General features: G+C 40.7%; 1 long non-coding RNA gene across 2 annotated transcripts; it reads left to right on the plus strand.

The window, feature by feature from the left end:
- On the plus strand, window positions 9248-13421 carry LOC108636570. 2 transcript variants are annotated; one of them, XR_001918458.1, is made up of 4 exons: window positions 9248-9382; window positions 10121-10206; window positions 10712-10881; window positions 11696-13421. It is a non-coding gene; the product is annotated as an uncharacterized LOC108636570 (long non-coding RNA). The 2 variants fall into 2 exon arrangements; XR_001918459.1 differs by having other exon boundaries at window positions 10838-10881.

A 16723-nucleotide genomic window follows, 5' to 3' on the forward strand; every position in this document is an offset into this window, starting at 1 on the left:
TGGAATTATCTTTAAATCTCTAAGAACACTGAGTGACCAATGCAACCTTCTGTGACAGATTGCAAGAGACAAGCCCATGGTATTTTGATGGGAAGAAATATCACTCTTTACATTGAAGTTGTTCTTGTCCAGTTGCTAAGTCGTGTCTGACTCTTTGTGACCCCATGGACTGCAGCATGCCAGGCTCCTCTGTCATCCACTGTCTCCCAGAGTTTGCTCAGATTCATGTCCATTGAGTTGGTGATGTTATCTAACCATCTTATCATCTGTCACCCCTTCTCCTTTTGTCTTCAATTTTTCCCAGCATCAAGGTCTTCTCCAATGAAACAGCCACACCAGGTGGCAAAAATATCAGAGCTTCAGCTTTTAGCATCAGCCCTTCCAATAAATATTCAGGGTTGATTTCCTTTAGGATTGACTGGTTTTTACATTGAATAGCAGTGGCCATTAGCACTCAACAAATCTTGCTTATCCTTCAGTTTGAGGAAGAGACACTGGACAAAGAAAAGGCTGTCCCCAAACTGTCTTCCTCAATTCTACACATTTTGTCCCTCACTGGCCCAGCCCTCAGCCCCTCTTGGAGAGGTTAATTTTTCATTCCATTCTCCACAGCCACAGGACAGATGACTTCCCAGCACCACTAACCTAACGTGGGTGATGACCACTCACTACCATGGTTTAATGGGAGCCTTCTTTCCCTGTGTCCAAGGTTATGTTAGGTGGTGCATGTGATATACACAGCAAGCCACTTTAAGCACATGGGGATGTCCGCTTGAGTGAGATATGCTGAATGAGTCTCAGTGTTAGAGAAAGGCTGTCCTGGGGCTGTTGACCATAGCCATTCCAAACTCTTCAGCTCTTCTGGGATTGCACCATGCCTCCAATGCTAGTGTCTTCCTGGTTCTAGTCCCAAACATGTTGCCCAGTCCTCCTGGTATGAGTCCCTAAATACCTGTTGATCTTTATACACTACCAGATCCTTTGTGGTACTTCTGTCAGCTTTTAGAGGTCCAAACTGTTCTTCAGAACACAAATGCATTGTTAAAACGGAGGTTAGCATGGAGTAAACATTACACGATCAGAAAAAGCTTTCAACATTCGATACAGCCATGGAGACTCAGGAGCAGAGAACAACTGCAATGAGCTGCATTTATGCTCAAGCCAAGTCTGCAATGGCTTACACTCTTGTTTTCACTGGCTAAAACAAAGACAGCAGTAAGAAAGAGGGGGGATTATTTTTTTTCTTTACATAAAGAATCCAGATGCATGAGTGACCCCTTGGAAAAGAAGTACCAGGAATATTGAGTCATTTGGTCACTTATATGGTTACAGACTGAAATGTGGGCAAGAAACACACTTTAACTGTGTAATCTCCAGAGAGTTGGGAGTTGCTTGTTAGAAAATAGCAATACCAGTGACCATGTGTTTGACGTTCAGAGCCTGGCATGGGTGAGGGCACAGGGCAAACAGTCTCGTGTCTCTACTTATTAAATCTAGAGGGAAACTACTGACACAAGGTGGGGTATCAATTTACGCATTTAAAGTTTCTGTGCCACATGTACCCCAATGTTCATGGCAGCACTGTTTACAATAGCTGGGGCAAGGAGGCAACCTAGATGTCCATCAACAGATGAATGGGTAAAGAAGACGTGGTACATATATACAATGTAATATTACTTGGCCATAAAAGGGAATGCATCTGAGCCAGTTCTAATTAGGTGGATGAACCCAGAACCTATTATACAGACTGAAGTCAGAAAGAGAAAAACAAATGTGATATATTAACATATATATATGGAATCTAGAAAGATGGTACTGATGAACCTATTTGCAGGGCAGCAATGAAGACACAGACTTAGAGAACAGACTTATGGACATGGGGGTAGGAGAGGAAGGAGGGGGGTGGAATGCATGGAGAGCAACATGGAAACATATATTACCATATGTAAAATAGATAGCCAATGGGAATTTGCTGTGTGATTCAGGGAACTCAAACCAGGGCTCTGTAACAACCTAGAGGGGTAGGATGGGGAGGGAGGTAGAAGGGAGGTTCAGGAGGGAGGGGACATAGGTATACCTATAGCTGATTCATGTTGATATTTGGCAGAAACCAACACAATATTGTAGAGCAATCATCCTTCAATTAAAAATAAATAAATTTAATTATAAAAAAGTTATAAAGTTTCTGTGCCAAGAACTGTGGTTTCCTGAGAAGGGAGAGTGTGCTATGGACATATTCCTCCTGTGGAATATCAAAACAACTGAAAGGCAAATCAATAGAAAACATTTAAATTATAATTTGTATCAAATTACCTGAAGACCTATAGACACAGCTTTCTCAAATAATTTAAACATACACCTGGTGGTTACAGGAATGCGCTTTGGGGTTGAGCAGACATTCTTACATTCAGGTTACACATGCATGAGCGGGGTAAATGGGTAATATCAGGTTAATGGATTAATAAGGTTGCCTTAGACTTGTTCTGAAGATCAGGTGGCTCAGTGGTAAAGAATCTGCCTCCAAGTGCAGGAGATGCTAGAGACTGGTTCAGTACTTGGGCTGGGAAGATCCCCTGGAGAAGGAAGTGGCAACCCACTCCAGTATTCTTCCATGAAAAGTCCCATGCACAGAGGAGCCTGACGGGCTACAGTCCATAGGGTTGCAAAGAGTCAGACATGATTGAGGACACAGACATGTTCTGAACACCGACTTGTTCTGAACATTAAAGAACATAGCTTGCGGTATTCTGGAATATAGAAAGCACTAAATAAACATTGGTAATTCTTGTCCTGGAAAGCATTCTCTCAATCAAAATGCATTGCACCTGACTCTGGTCTAAACGGGTAGATTAAAATAAAATGTAAAAACCTGAGAAAATCTGTAAAAATAAATTCCTCAAAGTTTGATTTTTACAAGGTAAAGAGAAACCCAAGAACTGTGTCTATTTTGCAGAGTAACCATTTAAAGCTTTGCTTATGCAAACATAGATAGGAAATCAACAAGTTTATTTACAAGGAATAAATGTGTTACTATTTAGAAATACAGAAAGAGAATATATCAAAATTAAAGTTAGCTAAATTGTGAGATTCTTATTTCCCCTAAAAATAGGTTCTTATTTTTTGACAATCTAGCCATCATAAGTTATCTTTTAAATTGTTATTGATATCAGTGTATCTTTATGTGATAATAAACATAAGCTCCTTGCTTGAGAGTTCTAGAAGCAGAAAAAAAAATACATAATTAAAATGTTAGAAGAGGCTGTCAAAACAAATTCTAACCAAAATTAATATAAAATTTCTCTAAAGCTAAAATCTGTCAGTGAACATAACCCTACATCCAAAAGTCCACTTAAGAATAAGTTGTACAATATTTCATCTAGTGTTGTTTTTAATGTAAGGTTCACAGGCAATTGTATTTGTTCAGCAGCCAGAGGGTCTTTCCAAAACAACTCTGCACTCTTTTTGGAGGCCAACACACCATTCAGCCTCCTTAGTGAACCTGAATTTTCTTTCACCACAAGGAAGCAGAACAGAAAGAGAAACCTCTGCGTTTCACAAGGGACCTTTCTATATTCTTTTAAATATTGTCTCATTGTTCAGGAAATCTTTTTGCATCTTTTGAGTTTTGGAGCCCTCTTCTGGACATTTCTGTTTCACAATTGCGACTTCCCTAAACCCTTAACTGAGCACACGCCTGGCTGACATGTTGTATGCAAAATGGAATAAAAAACATAATTTCTGACAGTTAAGGGTAATACTATTTCTAATGCCTTAGGAAAACATGCTTGTTTTTCCAACTAAATAACTATGCAAAACAGGAGTCAGTTATTTCTTAAGCTTGAGCCTATTTTTCACAGAGGTCCAGAAAGTTTGCATTCTTTCTGCAGTTAAAGAAGGTCTTATGCATTTTAAAAACAAGGGCATATAGGGAGTTCCCTGGTGGCCCAGTGGTTAAGACCTCACCTTCCAATGCAAGAGGCACAGGTTCGATCCCTGGTTGGGGAGCCAAGTTCCAGGTGCCTTGTGGCCGAAACACCAAAACATAATGTAACAAATTAACTAAAGACTTTTAAAATGGTCCATACTAAAAAAAAAAAAAATCTTAAGAACAAAACAAGGATATTTGACATTAAAGTATGCTGCTAACTTTCAGCCCAGGACTCTGAATACCAAATTTAGCTCAGGTCTCTGTGGACAAGTATTCTGCTGAGCAAAAGGGCTACAAAATCAGTGTATCCACACAACCCAAGGTGCTGCTCACTAGGGACATGAAGTCTGGTGATGCAAATCAGGCCATGGTGAAATCCAAGTTCACCAGAGCCCTTGAGCCTGTGCAAGGCCCCTATAGACACTATCATTCTTACCCCATCATTCCATCATTCTTACCCAGGATCTTCCCAGAATGCTCAAGCAAAGAGAGGCATCATGTAACTAGTGGGAAGTTGCCGTATAATACAGGGAGCTCAAGCCAGTGCTCCATGATGATCTAGAGGATAAGGAGGAAGGTTCAAGAGAGAGAGAATATATGTATGCTTATGGTGTACATTGCTGTACAGCAGAAACCAACACATTGTAAAGCAATTATCCTCCAACTGAAAATGAATTTTAAAAAATACCGTTATCTGTTGCTATGATAGGTACCATATATGGAATGCTATAGTAATGAGGCTTTTGAGGAAATGACTGGGGGTAGGAGTGCATCTTGTCCCCAGGTCAGGGGACTAGATTGTCCTTCAGGCTCTCCCACCACCTGAGTGCTAGACCTAGGCTGTATCTAAGCTTCACATTTAACACAAGAGAATTGGGTCATAGGTGGTACCTGATGTTGCTGCTGGCTCCTGCTGTGTACAGGATGCTCAAGCAGATGACTGAGATGAAATCAACTGTAACAAATGTTTGTCCAGCCTTTCCATTGCTCCTAGCAACTGGACACAGCTGTGTAAGCAAACCAAAGTCAAAAGAGGCCAACACAGGACCTCTCACTGCATGACGAAATGTGCTCATCATCAAGCTCTTAGAATGATTCTAAAAGTTTGGCCTAAGGGTTGTGGGAGAAGCAGTAAGCCTTTTTAACAGGTTGATAAAGAGCCCAGTGCTGCACTTAAGTTCTTCTGTTTTGGGCAGATATTCTCAGACATAGAAGTGGAGTGGTGCGAGGGAGTGTTAATATCAACACCCCATGTTCATTAACAGCCTCATTGCTTTTGTCAATGCTGTTTGCTAACAGGTTAATTCTTTTTGCAACGTTATTTTCTAACAGGTTATTTTATTCTGACAATGCGGTGAATTTTGATAAAACATAGTCGTTTACACCCATGAGGATCTTTAATTCTTCAAAAATGAAGTAGAAAGACAGTTCAGTAATGCCAGTTTGAGACAGCATGCTGGAGTACCAAGCTCAAAGCAATCCATGAGAAAAGAATAAATTGAATACGTTTCTCTCTACTGTTCATTTTTTAACATCACAAAAACTTTCACCTAAAGATAACCAAACATTTTTTATTGTAATCTTATTCTATATTTACCCCATTCTGCTTAAGGGAAAGAGTAGATCAAGCATTGGAAATGCTTCTCAACCTGAGGCATATTTATCTCTTCATTGTGCCCTTTCAACTCACCAGTCCTTAAGCATGAATCCAAGACCTTCAAAACATACAAGGAACATCTTTGCAGATTTTCCATAATGTAGGATCCATGCAGGTAATTCTTGCACAAGTAAGAAGAAAGCTACATGATTTCAAGTGCTGGAAATGAAACATGTCACACATTTATTATCATCTCATTCTACATATGTTAATTATATTTAAACATCATTCACGTAATTTTGACAGAAATTGATTCTAATATGATAAGGGGTACCCCTTACTTAAATAATTGTTTCTGTGCAACACAGTTTGTGGTTGTGATGTTAAGTCTTATAGGACAAAGGGTCTATGGTGGTTCAGTTCAGTTCAGTCCAGTTCATTTCAGTCGCTCAGTCGCGTCTGACTCTTTGCGACCCCGTGAATCACAGCATGCCAGGCCTCCCTGTCCATCACCAACTCCCGGAGTTCACTCAGACTCACGTCCATCGAGTCCGTGATGCCATCCAGCCATCTCATCCTCTGTCGTCCCCTTCTCCTGCCCCAAATCCCTCCCAGCATCAGAGTCTTTTCCAATGAGTCAACTCTTCACATGAGGTGGCCAAAGTACTGGAGTTTCAGCTTTAGCATCATTCCTTCCAAAGAAATCCCAGGGTTGATCTCCTTCGGAATGGACTGGTTGGATCTCCTTGCAGTCCAAGGGATTCTCAAGAGTCTTCTCCAACACCACAGTTCAAAAGCATAAATTCTTCGGCGCTCAGCCTTCTTCACAGTCCAACTCTCACATCCATACATGACCACAGGAAAAACCATAGCCTTGACTAGACGGACCTTAGTTGGCAAAGTAATGTCTCTGCTTTTGAATAGTTTGTCTTACTGCTGTTTAGGAGCAGAATGTATTTGAAGTGGGTCTCATATAAATTTAGCCATGAGGAAATTCAATAGAATATACCCCAGGATAAGATTGAAAACAATTTTTAATTAAGTCTGATTCTTGACTGAAGTCTGTTTTAACGATGCCTGATACAGGGCAACAGATGTGGAGGCACTGCAGTTGAGCAAAATGGTGGTGCTGCACATGGGACTTAATAAATACTGGATGAGGAGGAGGAAAGCAATGTAGAGGTTGCTTTTGCCTTGGGAAACTAAAAATACATAAATTACTTGGGAAAAAAATAGGACAGCCTTTAAAAACATGACAGAAGTCCCAAAAGCCAAAAAAAATGATAAATCTTACTGTATAAAACTAAACACTTCTTCATGGCCAAAAACAAGAGTTTGGAAGGTCTTCTGGCTATTAGGCATCAGTGTCTGGGATGGGTAGGAGGATGAGCATTTTTTGAGAAAGAGGCTGAGGGGCTATATATAAAATCACATTTCCTTAAAGAACTTAGGAATTTTCTTTGAAATTTCATATTTTGAATTCTTGTAAAAGTTCTTTATTATGATGTCTTGGTTTTAGATACCTAATGCTAAGTCCTAAGGAGGTTTGTTGGAGGAATGTTCCACCCCTCTCCACTACTTTGCTTTTTGTCCCACATAAAAAAGTTCCCAAGTTCTCTTTCTTCTGTACTTGGATATGTATTGTGCAAAGTCATATCTGGAAGTTGTATGTTTTGCATCTCCCTAGTCAGTCCATTCTAAGGGAGATCGGTCCTGGGTGTTCATTGGAAGGACTGATGCTGAAGCTGAAACTCCAGTACTTTGACCATCTCATGCAAAGAGTTGACTCATTGGAAAAGACCCTGATGCTGGGAGGGATTGGGGGCAGGAGGAGAAGAGGACGACAGAGGATGAGATGGCAGGATGGCATCACTGATGCAATGGACATGAGTTTGGGTTAACTCCGGGAGTTGGTGATGGACAGGGAGGCCTGGCGTGCTGTGATTCATGGGGTCGCAAAGAGTCGAACATGACTGAACGACTGAACTGAACTGAAACATTTGCTTGATCACTTTATTTTGCCATGTGGCGGTATTGTTTACTTTTGAAAAACATGCATGTGTTTCCCTCTCTTTTTTCTTTAATTTGGTAAAACTGCTGTTAAGTCTTCTCAAAAAACCAGCTTTCATTTTTATTAAGATTTCCTACTGTTTCTTTCATTTCTTTTTCATTTATTTTTGCTCTGATCTTTATAATTTTTTTCCTTCTTCTAATTTTGGATGGGAAGTCTTTTATTGTATTGCTGTGCTCCATATTTTAGTAGCTTTCACTATCTTAATCCTAAGAAATATTTTTATGTCCTTTAATTTTCTTGGCCCCTTTGTGTTGAAAAGGTACGCCAAGAAAGGAGATCTCAATTTTCCCCCTACTTTGCACAAATTTTCTGCACACAATTTTCAGAATACAGTGAAATAAGCATCTGTCTTTCAATTTTAAATTTTCTTTGTGATATATGCTGTTTTCGCTTTAAAACATGTAGTCAATTGAAAAAGTGTGTAACTTGGATCCTAAGTACCTTATTATTCATGCTTTTAAGTAAATTAGTATATTTCTTATGTATTCTTACATTGTTTTCACACTGAACAAGAGTAATCGTGTGTTCCTTAACATTTCTAATCCCCAGACCACATTTAAATTTCCCAAACTTTCCCCAGTCCTCTGTACCAGGGGCTGTTTTTCCAGCTGCCATCTGACTGAGGGCAAACATTGTGCTGGATTGCAAAGGTCAAATTTCATCCAAAACATCCAGAGATTACAAAAGAATAGAGGTAAAAAGGCAGTCACTGACAAGTCCAAGCATCTGTGTGTGCTAAATTGCTTCAGTCGTGTCTGTCTTTGGACCCTACGGACTCTAGCCCACCAGGCTCCTTTGTCCATGGGGTTCTCCAGGCAAGAATACTGGAGTGGGTTGCCATGCCCTTCTCCAGGGGATCTTCCCAACCCAGGGATTGAGCCCCGGTGCCTGGTGTCTCCTACAATGGCAAGTGATTTTTTAAAAGATTTATTCCCTGGTGACTCAGATGGTAGAGAATCTGTCTGCAATGTAGGAGAAGACCTGGGTTCAATCCCTGGGTTAGGAAGATGCCCTGGAGGAGGAAATGGCAACCCACTCCAGCATTCTTGCCTGGAGAATCCCATAGACAAAGGACCCTGGTGGGCTACAGTCCATGGGGTCACAAAGAATCCACAGGACTGAGAGACTAACACTTTGATTTAGTTTAACTGGAGGATAATTACTTTACAATGGGCTTTCCTGATAGCTCAGTTGCAAAGAATCCGCCTGCAGTGCAGGAGACCCCAGTTGGATTCCTGGGTAGGGAAGATCCACTGGAGAAGGGATAGCATACCCACTCCAGTATTCCTGGGCTTCCCTTGTGGCTCAGCTGGTCAAAAATCTGCCTTCTACGCAGGAGACTTGGGTTCCATTCCTGGTTTGGGAAGATCCCCTGGAGAAGGAAAAGGCTACCTACTCCAGTATTCTGGTCTTGTATAATCCATGGGGTCACAAAGAGTCGGACAAGACTGAGGGACTTTCACTTTCACTTACTTTACAATATTGTGATAGCTTCTTGGCAGGTGACTCTACCACTAGCGCCACCTGGAAAGCCAATTCCGAATGTCTAAAACGAGGAAATGCTGCCGGTCACATCGAGGGGAGAGCGCGGAGGATAACGGGAAATGTAGTCTTGAGTCCAGATGATCCTCGCTCAGCACTCTGGGAACTGGTCTTCTGGACTCCTAAAGCAAACGTGCCTGCTCAGCCCTTCTCCTTCCTTCTGACAGCTGGGTTCTCCGGATGACGGTTTGGAAGTTTAAGCCTTACGCAGATGCAAAGCACGCAGGCCAGCGTGAGAGCGGTGAGGGGCTGAGCCTCAGGGTTCTGGGGGACCAGTATGGAGGTGTGGACCTTTGCTGGAGTGGACCGGAGTGGCGGTCCGGCACCAGGTGCTGGAACATGCACCGTTTGGGCGCGCTCCAGCACCTGTGGTCTCTGTGGGAAGGTGGGGCTGAACCCGGTCAGGAGCAAGCGCTCTGTTTGGATGGGTGCTCTAGGGGATCCTGTTCCTGACCCTGCCTGCAGCCCCAGCGGGAAAAACGCCTGCCTACCAAGTGAGAGGAGAAAGCGGAAAGTTTGTATTCCGTTGACAAAAAAATATGCCAGAGAGAGCTGTGAAAATTAATAAAAAGGAATCTTTATTTACAATGGAATCGGGAAGCCTGAAGGAAGAACTGTCACTCAAGTACCACTCATTTTTAACCTGCGTAACCAGCACAATAAGGGAGATAAGTTATTTTGATTAGGGAGCACAGTTCCCACATAGAAACTTCATCTTGTGCTTTTAAGAAAAGGGAGGAAAATTTCTCCTTGCCCAGCAACAGTCCCAGCCAACAAGTCTGAATTCTAGGTCTCCTTTAATGAACTCGTGTAAAACAATCTTCCTCATTTCCTTCTAAAAGCTTATAAAAGCTGACCTCTCGTTTGCGCTCCAGACTTTCCTATACTTTTAAAGCTTGCATGCCACAAGCTGTCGTTCCTCTGCCATTCCTAAATAAACCCATTTTGTTGATAAAATAACTAGCTTTTTTATTTATAGGTTGACAGTGCAGGCAGTGGGTGTGCAGTGGAGGCCACACTCCACAAAGACACAGCAAACTCCAACTCTGTCACCTGTAACTGGAGGTAAGAAAAGTAACCTGGATAAGAGGTCACTTGTCTGAAAATGAGGACATTAATAACGACTACTAAATGGCATTCGTCTGAGAGTTAAGTAACTGTTTAGCCAAGTGCCAGGTGAAGATACCAGCACACCCTTTGCTCCTGTGAGAAATCTCAGTTTCAGGTTGGTGAGATGAGAGCCTGAGGGGGCCAATGATTTGGCCACAACCCTGGTCCCTTTTACTTGCTTTCTATGGATTTTCTAACTCAATGGGTAAAACATTACTATGATAGTGGATAAAAATGGAGCCTGAGTCTCTTTTCTACTGTTATAATTGTAACGAAAGAACAGTGCTTTATCCTTTTATATGCTTTAATCATGTTAGTTTTTCTATTTTTTTAACTGATAGAAAAAAATTAGAAATCTATAGATTTATGTACCTATAATCACTCTAGTAACTTGTATGGAAAGTTTCTGTTGGTTCTACACAATTATTCCTCCCTTTTTTTTTTTTTTTTTCCCCAACAGCCAAAGGGTCTTATTCCTATCAGAAACCTGCTTCCCATCTGGGGTGATGAGATTTTGTGAAAGTAAATCTGGCAGCTGTAAGGCAGGACAGATCTCTTAACCTTAGTACTCTTTCTTTCCACCCAGCTGAATCTTCACAATTTCCCAAGAAGGACACTATACAAACACAGGTAAGCTTTTTATTCATTCTCCACTTTGTGTTTTGATGGATTTATAAAGTTTATAAAGAGTCTATACATTCAGAAAAGTAGAAATAGATATACATCAAGTTAAGCTTTAGGAAAAACACACAGTATTTTATTATTAATTCTGATTTTTACTGTTAGGATGTTAGTAAGCATCCTTTAAGTATAAATAGAGTATCTCCTATTATAGTTTACTAAAATGTTATTTTAGTGATGAATATGCAACAGTATGTTCTAGTTGTCCCAAATGTGAAACCAGAATTTCAAGGTCTGAAGGTGAGCTTGGATTTTGTGCTGACAGTGTACATTAAAAACTGTGATTTGAGGCAGGAATCCTCACAGGAAGTGAACAGTGGGAAGGCAAGTGAAGCTTCATCTGTGTTTATAGTCACTCCCCACTGCTTGTGTTACCACCTGAGCTTCCTGTCAGACCAGTGGTGGCATTAGATTCTCATAGGAGGTTGAACCCTACTGTGAACTGTGCACATGAGGGATTTAGGTTGTTCACTCCTTATGAGAATAAAATGCCTGATGATCTGAGGTGGAGCTGAGGTGGTCATGCTAGTGCTGGGGAGCAGCTGCAAACACAGATTATCATTAGCAGAGAGATTTGACTGCACAGGGACCATAATAAGTCAGCTGCTTGTAGACTCGTATCAAAACCCTATCAGTGAGTGGCAAGTGATAAGCTGCAGCTGATGGCAGGCTTTAAGTCAGAATCTGACATTTTTGTTCATGCATGGCCTATCCATTATTTTATTTACAACTTCTGTCTGTGTGTCTTTCCCACACTGTACAGTTACAGTTTTGGTAAGCCCAGAAACTAGCCAAAATGAGTAAAAAACAAACATCACTGGGGAGCTTCTTTCAAAGGGGGAAGACCCAGTGATGAGACAGCAGAAGACTCTAAGACAGCCAACAAAAAGAAAGTTGCATTTAAAAGAAAATACCAAGAGTCCTACAGGTTGAAATTAATTATGAGTTCATTGCAACAGATGATTAGATGATTCACATTCTCCAAGACTGCTTTGTTTTAATATAATATGTCTTGACCGGCTATACAGTGAAGTCATGAAACCTTCAAAACTGCTTCCCCACATGGAAACCAAGCACCTGCATTAAAAGAGAAGCCTTTGGAGTTTTTCAAAAGAAAAAAAAAATGTGAACATAAAGAACGGAAGCACTTATTGATGGCCACCACTTCAAATGTGTCTGAACTGAGAGCATCATTCTTGGTGGCTAACCACATCACTAAAGCTAAGAAGCCCTTTACTCTTGGCGAAGAGTTGATCCTGCCTGCTGCTAAGGACATTTGTCGTGAACTTTTAGGAGAGGCTGCAGTTCAAGTGGTGGCACATATTCCTCTTTTGGCTGGCACCATAACTAGATGAATTGATGAAACAGCATAGGATGTTGCGGCACAAATGTTAGAGAGGATTAATGAGTCACCATGGTACACAATCCAGGTTGACAAGTCTACCAATGTTGCTAACAAGGCAACAGTGCTTGTTTTTGTGCAATATATTTTCCAGGAGGATGTGACTGAGGATATGTTATGTGCACTTTTGTTGCCAACCAACACCACAGCTGCAGAACTATTCAAGTCACTGAATCATTACACATCAGGAAAACTGAACTGGTCATTTTGTGTCAGTCTGTGCACAAACAGAGCAGCTGCCATAACTGAATGGCTTTCTGGTTTCACCACTTGAGTCAAAAAGATCGCTTCTGAATGTGAATCTACACACTGTGTCATCCATACAGAAATGCTGGCTAGCCAAAGAATGTCACCTGAACTTAGCAACATTTTGCAGATATGACTAAAATTATTGACCACATTGAAGTACATGCCCCTAACTTACATCTGTTTGTGCAGCTCTATAAGGAGATGGATATACAGAACACACACATCTTCTCTTGAGATGGCTTTCCAGAGGCAGATCACTGGCCAAGGTTTTTTAATTACAAGAGCCATTCCAGAGATTTCTTTTAGAAAAACAGTCACCACTGGCAGCACATTTCAGTGACACAGAATGGGTTGCAAAACTTGCTACTTGTGTGACATATTCAGCCTGCTCAGTGAACTCAATCTGTCACATCAGGGAGAATGACAACTGTGTTCAAGTTGGCAGATAAAGTGGCTGCATTAAAAGCAAAACTGGAATTATGGGGGAGATGAGTGTACACTGGGATTTTTTTTTGACATGTTTCAAACAATAGCAGAGATTTTGAAAGAAACTTAGCAAGGACCTTATTTCTCCCAGCTCATTCATAATCACCTATCTCAGCTTTCAAATCAGTTTGAGCATTACTTCCCCACCACAAAAGACCCCTAAACTGGAAAGGGATGGATCCGTGACCCATTTGTGGATAAGCCAGGTGAATCAACTTTGTCTGTGCCAGAAGAGGATCAACTGCTTGAGAGTGCAAGTGGCAGTGGCTGTAAAAGTATATCTGTTCAGTTCAGTTCAGTTCAGTCTCTCAGTCGTGTCCGACTCTTTGCGACCCCATGAATTGCAGCACGCCAGGCTTCCCTATCCATCATTATCTCCCAGAGTTCATTCAAACTCATATCCATCAAATTGGTGATGCCATCCAGCCATCTCATCCTCTGTCGTCCTCTTCTCCTCCTGCTCCCAGTCCCTCCCAGCATCAGAGTATTTTCCAATGAGTCAACTCTTTGCATGAGGTGGCCAAAGTACTGGAGTTTCAGCTTCAGCATCGCTCCTTCAAAAGAATACCCAGAGCTGATCTTCTTTAGAATGGACTGGTTGGAACTCCTTGCAGTCCAAGGGACTCTCAAGAGTCTTCCCCAACACCACAGTTCAAAAGCATCAGTTCTTCAGTGCTAAGCATTCTTCACAGTCCAACTCTCGCATCCATTCATGACCACTGGAAAAACCATAGCCTTGACTAGACGGACCTTTGTAGGCAATGTAATGTCTCTGCTTTTCAATATGCTATCTAGGTTGGTCATAACCTTTCTTCCAAGGAGTAAGCGTCTTTTAATTTCATGGCTGCAGTCATCATCTGCAGTGATTTTGGAGCCCCAAAAAATAAAGTCTGACACTGTCTCCCCCTCTATTTCCCATGAAGTGATGGGACCAGATGCCATGATCTTCGTTTTCTGAATGTTGAGCTTTAGGCCAACTTTTTCACTTTCCTCTTTCACTTTCATCAAGAGGCTTTTGAGTTCCTCTTCACTTTCTGCCATAAGGGTGGTGTCATCTGCATATCTGAGGTTATTGATATTTCTCCCGCCAATCTTGATTCCAGTTTGTGCTTCTTCCAGTCCAGCGTTTCTCATGACGTACTCTACATATAAGTTAAATAAGCAGGTGACAATATACAGCCTTGACGTACTCCTTTTCTTATTTGGAACCAGTCTGTTGTTCCATGTCCAATTCTAACTGTTGCTTCCTGACCTGCATACAGGTTTCTCAAGAGGCAGGTCAGGTGGTCTAGTATTCCCATCTCTCTCAGAATTTTCCACAGTTTATTGTGATCCACACAGTCAAAGGCTTTGGCATAGTCAATAAAGTAGAAATAGATGTTTTTCTGGAACTCGCTTGCTTTTTCCATGATCCAGCAGATGTTGGCAATTTGATCTCTGGTTCCTCTGCCTTTTCTAAAACCAGCTTGAACATCAGGAAGTTCACAGTTCACGTATTGCTGAAGCCTGGCTTGGAGAATTTTGAGCATTACTTTACTAGCATGTGAGATGAGTGCAGTTGTGTGGTATTTTGAGCATTCTTTGGCATTGACATTTTTCAGTCCTGTGGCCACTGCTGAGTTTTCCAAATTTGCTGGCATATTGAGTGCAGCACTTTCACAGCATCATCTTTCAGGATTTGAAACAGCTCAACTGGAATGCCATCACCTCCACTAGCTTTGTTCATAGTGATGCTTTCTAAGACCCACTTGACTTCACATTCCAGGATGTCTCGCTCTAGGTGAGTGATCGTACCATTGTGATTATCTTGGTTGTGAAGATCTTTTTTGTACAGTTCTTCTGTGTATTCTTGCCATCTCTTCTTAATATCTTCTGCTTCTTTTAGGTCCATACCATTTCTGTCCTTTATCGAGCCCATCTTTGCATGAAATGTTCCCTTGGTATCTCTAATTTTCTTGAAGAGATCTCTAGTCTTTCCCATTCTGTTGTTTTCCTCTGTTTCTTTGCATTGATCACTGAGGAAGGTTTTCTTATTTCTTCTTGCTATTCTTTGGAACTTTGCATTCAGATGCTTATATCTTTCCTTTTCTTCTTTGCTTTTTGCTTCTCTTCTTTTCACAGCTATTTGTAAGGCCTCCCCAGACAGCCACTTTGCTTTTTTGCATTTTTTTTTCCACAGGGATGGTCTTGATCCCTGTCTCCTGTACAATGTCACGAACCTCAGTCCATAGTTCATCAGGCACTCTATCTATCAGATCTAGTCTTTTAAATCTATTCTTACTTCCTCTGTATAATCATAAGGGATTTGATTTAGGTCATACCTATGTCTGAGACAACTTCAAATCTCCATTCATTCTGGATAAAGTCAAGGCAGAATATTCTGAAATTGCCAGAAAAGCACTGAACAGCCTGCTCCCATTTTCAACATCCTGTCTTTGTGCAGCACGTTTTCTGTGGTGACAGCAACCAAAAAGATTACAGAGTAGATTGGACATAAGGAACAAACTTCTGGTGTCATTGTCACCATTACCCCTAAATGGGACTGATAATTGCAAGAAAACAAGTTTAGGACTCCCACTGATTCTGCATTATGGTGAGTTGTATAATTCTTTCATTATATACCACAATGTAATAATAGAAATAAAGTACACAGTGAATGTAATGTTCTTGAATCATTCCAAAAGTATTCCCCCCACCCCAGTCCATGGAAAATTGCCTTCCATGAAACTGGTCCCTGGTGCTAAAATAGGCTGGGGATCTCTGAGACATATACCCAACATTTTGGGCCTTCTGCTTATGCACATCCCGTCATTCTAAAAAATTGAGGGGAAGGGACAAGTAGTATATTCATATAGCTCTAACATATATAGTGAGAGATTCTGCTCCTGCTAGAATCCCCATTCCTATCTACCTGTATCCTCTGCAATTTTCACTGTCAGTTTATCATACCTGTCAATTTTTTTATTTATGAAGAATCAATTAAATATGAATGTATTTTCTCCCCATTCTTTGCAACACTTATACTATATATTTTTACTGTAAACTTTGTGTTTTCTTTTTCATAAATATAACCTGGACAGTTTGTATTGATATTCAGTGAGCATCATTTTTTTTAACAGCTGTATAGCAAGACATGTTCTAAAGGCACTATAGGTTACTTAATCAACCTTGTACTAAAAGACATTTGAGTTGTTTAAAATTTTATATATTCCAGTGAGTGAAATTACTGGTTAAAGTTGTCAGAGGTTAAATTTTCTTTTTGTTAAATATTGTATAATTGTCCTCCATAGTGTTTGTTATATTTGTATTACTGCATGCAAAGTGTTTATTCATAATTGAGATATTCATCACCTAATATGTTCCATGCACTGTTGTAGTTACTGGGTAAACATAAACAGTAGACAAAAATCTCTTCCCTCATGTTGCTTATATTCAGGTGATAGATAAACAGTAAACTTAAAAGACTTAATGCTATTTGATCATTGATTTGGAAGAAATAAAACTAAAAAGGTGTTGGGAAAGACCAAATTTAATTTTAAAGAAGACCATCATATAGGCTTCCCTGAGAAAATACTTTGTAAAGTTGTCAAAAATACTTTGACAGTTGTGAGGGAAGACTTTTAGGCATCCAGAGAATACTTCAAGCTGAGGAAA

The sequence above is a fragment of the Capra hircus genome, chromosome 8, assembly GCF_001704415.2.
Source record: "Capra hircus breed San Clemente chromosome 8, ASM170441v1, whole genome shotgun sequence".
NCBI classification, from domain to species: Eukaryota; Metazoa; Chordata; class Mammalia; order Artiodactyla; family Bovidae; genus Capra; species Capra hircus.